Here is a 7,242-nt window from a genome sequence, read left to right as displayed (position 1 = left end):
AATCAGGTTTTTTAAAAGATCAGATTTGACTTGTTCAAACTTCACTTTTTCAAAAGTTTTTAACTTCTCTCTCTCTCTCTCTCTCTCTCTCTCTCTCTCTCTCTCTCTCTCCGATTCGGACAAGCTCACTCATTAAGTTTTTGTCGTTTTCCTCCCAAATTTTTGCAAGGTTTTTCTCCTTTAAGGCCAGTAAGTCCATTATACCCTTCCTTTTAAGTTTATTTTCATGTTTTCATGCGTAAATTCATGCATTTGATTAGGATTTTTGGACCTTTTAAAAATTGGGATTTTTGTTGTTTCAAGCATAATTTTCTGAAATTGATCAATGGGTTTTTGTGCTATGATGTTATAAACTTGATCTTGATGGGTTAATTTGATCAATTTTGTGTTTTGTGAGAAATTGAAAAATTCTAGGGCTTGAAATCAATCCGAATTGGGGATTTTGTTCAAATTGGGTGAAATTGATGAAAGTGGCTTGATTAATTGATGAAATTGGCTTGATAATACTAGGAGCATGTGCAAGTCAGCTGAGTCACCCATCATGGAATTTACTCAAACAGATCCGAAAATTTCAAATTTGCAATACACACACAAACCTACTCTCATAAGCATCAAAAGAAATCGAAAAAAATAAGCACGCACCAGAGGCACAGGTAGTAAGACTGGGAGTAAACACTTGGGTGTGAAGAGAGGTCGTATTGATCATTGGGAGTTACTTGAAAAGCAGAGAATGGTTTCAAAAGATGATGAAAGCTCATTAAATTTAATGGCGGAGGCTGTGCATCAGCCCCACCAATCGCCATGATTTGCCTACTAAGGAACTGTCGTAGGCTTGGAAACCCATGTACAGAGAATGAGCTTACAGATTTGGTGCAGGCAAAAGATCCCTTTGTCGTGTTTTTAGCCGAAACATGGGCAGATGAAGCTAGGCTAAAAAATGTTTTGAGGAAGATAAGGTGTGAGAATATATTCAGTGCCCTAAGAACAAATAAGGGTGGTGGATTAGTTTTATTCTAGAGATCAACTATTGATGCAACTGTGGAGGGTTCAGGCACAAATTACATCGATGCAACGTTTCAAGAAGAAGATAAGGCAGGGATTGGAGTGATTATCTGAGATTGCCAAGGAAAGAGCTTAGCACAATGGTCAGAAATCATCCCTCTCCCCTAACTATCGTAGAGCTTGAAACTTTGGTTATATCGAAGGCTTTACAGTGTGCTGCTGATCTGAGTTTGAATGGTGTTAGCCTAGAGGAAGATTCAGAGATTGTTATAAACGTTGAATGAAGATTCACACTCTTTGGCATCCTTTGGTTTACCTATTCAAGATGTTAAATGTTTTGCAAATTTATTTCATTGTATTAGCTTTTCATACGTTCATAGAGAAGGAAACAGTGTAACTCACAACCTAGTTTGACATGCACAACATGTCACTAGTTTTCAAGTGTGGACGGAAGATTTCCCATCGTACACCAATGACACTTATTAGGCAGATTTGCCTACTATTTAATAAAGTTCATAGTCTTGATTCTCCAAAAAAAAAAAAAAAAAAAACCTTCTTTGGAGCAGGCTAAATAAGGTTTTAGTCCAATTTTATCCAACAAAACTATTTTAACCAAATTATTTCTAAAGAGTAAAGACTCTTTTATCAAATTCAGTACTTTGGTTGTGTTTGGCATTGGCTTAAAAAGTTTTTTTTTTTTTTTTTTTAGCTTATTTTTGTTATTATTCATGGGTTCCATTTAGGGACGGAAGAAGACTAGACTAGGGGGGCAATTTCATCTCCTTTTTTTTTTTTTTTAATTAATATATACATAGGCACAAGTTTTAGTAATTTTGTTCTATAAATCACCCCCTCCCCCCTTAACATCATCATTGATTCTTTTAAGAGTACTACTCTAGTCACAAAATTTTCTATAACATTTTTACAAACTGTTGAGGTAGTAAAATTTTATTGGTTTGTATCTAGACCCATTACTTACATCACATTTTTATTAACTAATAACCACTCACCACATTAATAATTTGTAAAAAAGTTTGTAATTCTGGAATTTTCCTCATTTGAAAAGCCAAAACTAAAATTTAAAGCAAAATAAACAAGCCCAAAAAAATTATTCAAAAATAAAAATTACCAATATTAAAGCTAAAAAATTTAAACTCAATCAACCAATTTTACCCAATACAAACAACTTCACCCTTTAAAAAATTTTAAACAAAATAATTTTGTCCATACTTGGATGTACACATAAAAAAAAAAAAAACACACACACACACACACACACACACAAAATAAAAAAAACCCATTGGCTGTTAAGCAACCAAGTAGGAAGTTAAAGCTACCGCAATCAACCAACAACAAAATTCCCTCCCCCCCCCCTCCAACTTTAAATCTTGACTCCGTTCTTGGTTCCATTGCATTTTTTGATACTATTCATGATTCCACTATACTATTCAACTATCTTTATCTTTATTTAAAGTACTTTCAACAAAAATTATATATATATATATATATATTTCTTATTTGTCTTTCCCACTTATTATTTATTCCTCTCTCTCTCTCTCTCTCTCTCTCAGAATCAAACCACTTAATGGGTTTGTTGCTGCTAATCTGTGTAGATTGAAGAGTTTTATGTTGATTCTAAATCATGTAAGAGAGAGACACACACATGGGGGAAGAGAGAGAGAGAGAGGGAGACTCAATGGAAAAGGAAAGAGTGAGTTAGATGCCAAATAAATAATAATAATTTCTTTTTTACTCTAGTGATGAACAAGGGTTTGATAATTGTAGCATGGTACTATAATTTTTTTTTTTTTTTTTTTTTGAGCTTGATGTAGGTGTTATATGCTCAGTTATGTATATAGAATTTTGGACAACGTTTAGTTACAAAATTGGTTGTAGCATAAGGTTACAACCTTAATCAATAAAATAAACATTACTACATATTTTGAAAATCTATCCATTAATAGTGCACTGTTTTTTACACTCTTAATACATATGTCAAATTTATGTCAATTAGATTATATACTATATGATTGATAAGTTTATATTTTATGCATAATTTTAAATTACAAAATTAGCAGTTTAAACAATTTATGGATGGCATAACTATTGATTTTTTAATTTTCTAAGAATTTTGAAACTGAACGATTTTAGACTCTAAAACAACTAGATGGTTAGCCTAGATTAATTGTCAAGTTGTTACTTAGTCAAATTATACAATTCTAGGTTTAACAACAAATAATCATACACGGTTTTAGACCCCTTAAACAACCAGATTGGTTAGCCTAGATTAATTAGCCAAGTTGTTACTTAGTCAAATTATACAATTCTAGGTTAAAGCAATCAAATAATCATATCAAAATAATAAAGCAGCGAATAATAAAAGACACAATGATATGATCACCCAGGAAACCACAGGTAAAAACCTGGGAGAGATTTGACCTAGCTATCCTCAAGGTAAACCTGAATCCACTATGCGAAAGAATCGAAGTTCATACAGAAGGACTACAAGCTCCCGCGTTGACTTCCTAATGCTACCCACCAGTAGAACTTACTGACACGACCACGTGCAAGCTCCGAATCCACGGACTCCTTCTTTCTTGATTCTTCAATCAGCTACAAGCACCCACGCTTGATATTCTTTAACTTCAATGGTAACAACCAAGTTGATCATCAAGATGTTGATACTATCTCTAACTTGAAAACCCTAAGTTTATGTGAAGGAAAGCTCCTCAAAGATCTCACAAGAGATTCACATAAACAGCAATATGAGCAACAAAACTTAGAGAGGTTTGGAGTACAAAACCCTAAAATAAAAGGAGGCACAAGAGGCACTCTAATCTCTCTCTCAAAAGTCCCTAAAAACGTTCTAGGGTTTTCCTTATATATAGGAGTGTTTTACTTGAACCCAAGACGTTTAAATAGAGTTTGGCTAAACTGAAACTCTGCAGAAAAATAAATCTGTACGTGGTTCGATCGATCGAGTCTAATTTTAGATCGATCGAGCCTTACAGATTTAGTCCAATAAATCTGCAATCACTCGATTCCAGTTTTACAAATAAACATACTTTGAGCAAGCCTAAACAAGACTAAACATATTTTTTTTGATCATGGTTTGCCAACATTACACATTAGAGTTCTAAATACATAAAATCCTAAATCTTTAGAACCTAACAAACTCCCCTTTTGGCAATCCGTGACAAAACACAACTAAAAGCTCAAAGTTTACAAAGTAAAAGCCCATTACAAAAATAATGCTCATAACAACAAATCCAACTAACTACTATCCATCAGTTGCAAGTATAGACAGCAGCTCAATTGAATCAACCTGTATATTTCCTGAAACACTCAACAAACGCATAAACGCATGTGTGACAGAAAAACAGTAAATCAACAAATATGCAAACTAACTCTCCCCTAAGTTAGATACATCAAGAACAATGTTAACTCCCCCTAAACATAACATTCTTGTATTTCCACACATATTCCCACATATCAACTATTTCTCCCCTTTTTGTCACGTATTGACAAAGACAACTCATACAAAGAGTAAACAGTCAACATACGCAACAAAGGATAAGAGAAAATAGAGAAAGAAGGGGACACAAAACATTCAACTCTATAGAAATAGAGACAGCTCCCCCTATGAACAACACAGGTTAAAAAAAATTTCTCCCCCTATCAAAAATAGGAAAAACAAAACAAGTTTTGGGAAAAACAGTTTGGGGAAAAATAAAGGAGGTGGGGGAAAATCAAGCAGCAGCAGCAGCATCACAACAGGATCAGGTAAACCTCACCACAGACCAAAGTTAAAAACACACAAACCAAAGTTAAAAACTAAGGTGAGGATACACATGAAGAAAAAATATTCTCTCTTTCAATAAAATGCAAACATGGCACTATGTGACCATAAACAGTTGCATGAGTAGAGAAAATATTTGCACATTGATTATCCATCATATCTTTAAGAAAAATATTTTCTACAGTTCACACATAAGAAATAGCATATACTAGAATGTACAAAACTCAAAAATTAATCAATCAATTTTAAATCAAGTTGAGTACCCAATTTAGCAAAGTGTATGTCATGTGTGAAAACAATGAGAGATATGACTGCAAAATGCAAGATGGATACAAAACAATGCAATGCATGTGAATCCTAAACACAAATGATGCATGAAAAAAATTGGTCAAAAACATAGAAACTGAAATTTTTCAGTTTCGATCGATCGAGAATCGATCGAACATCAATGAGTCAGGCAGACTCAAACCAAAAATTTAATCGCAATTTCGATTGATCAAAAAACAGGTTCGATCGATCGAAAGTCTGGAAAAATCAGATTTTGAAAACAGAGCATTTTAATGCAGAAACTCCTCAAAGCACATTGTTTTATAAAAAATGCATGAGTATGAGATGAAAAGTTTTTCAAAAAACACTTGAATTTAACCAGATATTCAAAATCAAGATTTTCAATCAATTTTTCCTCAAAGCGCAAACATTATACACATTTTGCATTAAAATCAAGGAACTTTAATCTTGGATGGCACAACAAGATCACACACAATAAATGTACCAAGTTTAAAGAGTAACTTGTGTAGTGTGTGCAACTAGTAAAGCTTGAGATACATGTGAGGTGATATGTGAATAGCAATTAATCACAAAGTCTACACAATCCATCATAGAATTTAAAAGAGACTATCACCTAAAGAGTTACATCCTATAACTCCTACATCTCCTAGAACAAAAGCTTGCAATCATGTAAGTTTCTTGTATTTTGCCTCATTAATTTGTGAGATGGCATCAAGCCTAATAGTACACACCATTTTTATTAAGTGAATTGGCATCAAGCCTAATAGTACATACCAATTTTAAGCATTAAGCAATTAATTGAGGCTACACCTTATGTTCTTTTTGTGCATGTGCTACACTTTTTCGAGCACAGAATCTTATGATATGCACTAAGGTGTTCATGATTGGCTAGTGAACAGTGGTGAGATGGTTATTTATGCCTTTCTCAAAAGGATCAAGTCCGACAATCAAATAACATGTGACTTCAAGATTAAGACAAAGTGATAAACACCATAAACATCTTTCCCACACAACATGCACTACAAAGTTTCAACTAGTAAAGTGCAATAATTAAGCTCATCCGAGCTAAACAAGGTACATAAACTTGTTATGTAAAGATAAGGTGGCCAACCTTGATTTCAAATCCATGATATGAAATACAAAACAAAAATCTTTTTGGTTTAAATTTTATGACCAAAAAAAGCACACATTATGCTAAATGAACAATGCAAACAATGCATGACAATATTTAACTAAGCTATAGAGGGTACACAAACAAGAAATATCAATTTCTTAATTAACCCATGAGTACATGTACACTAGTACTACTCACACAAAATCAAAAATAGCTTAGCATACTATTCAAGTTTCTCCACAATGTCAAGCATGTTTTAAATCAAGAGAGGATATCATAACCCATGTAATCTTAAGAACAATAAAACAAGACACAAAATATATTTTTGTCTTTTTGAAATTTTCAATGTTTTTGATTTTTTTTTTAAATAAATACAACCAAAAACAAAAACAAAACATGTCACAAATAATTGAAAGAATTAAATCAGGGACAAGTTAGCAACACTCACCTTGGAGAATCTTTTCTCACCCATCTAGCACGAGTATTCGGCTTTGTAGGTGAATATGAATAGAGTGTATTGATAGAGAATTACACCAATCTTCTGAGAAGATGAAACTGCAAATTCTTTCACAGCCAACAAGCTCAAATTTTTCAAAAGCATATGAATAATTATATGGACTTATGGCAGAGAAATATCATCACATATCCTAGATTGAAACAGATGCTTAAATTCAATTTATGACAATTAGGCGAATGTGACCGGCACACCACAAAAGTGACAAACAGGAACAAATTTAGGAACATCAGTATTCTCTAACAACAAGTCTAGTCTCAGATTAGGTTTTTGCCTCAACAAAGAAAATTTGGTCTAATATGACCCACAACAACAAAAGGTGACAGGTAGGCACAAAACAGATTTATTATACTCTCTACAGTAGGTTTAGACTTAGGTATAGAAACTTCAGCGTCTACATCAAGAATTTTTACCTTTGTCTAACCTAGCAAAATAAGTCTTTTCTTATTATTCTCTAAAAGGAGGGATATAAACTTTCTCAGCTTTTAGGCTTAAGAGACAGAGAAACACTTCTGTTATCACAGC

The sequence above is a fragment of the Quercus suber genome, unplaced genomic scaffold (genome assembly GCF_002906115.3).
Source record: "Quercus suber isolate HL8 unplaced genomic scaffold, Cork oak 2.0 scaffold_307, whole genome shotgun sequence".
NCBI lineage: Eukaryota > Viridiplantae > Streptophyta > Magnoliopsida > Fagales > Fagaceae > Quercus > Quercus suber.
Note: the sequence above shows the minus strand (reverse complement) of the source record.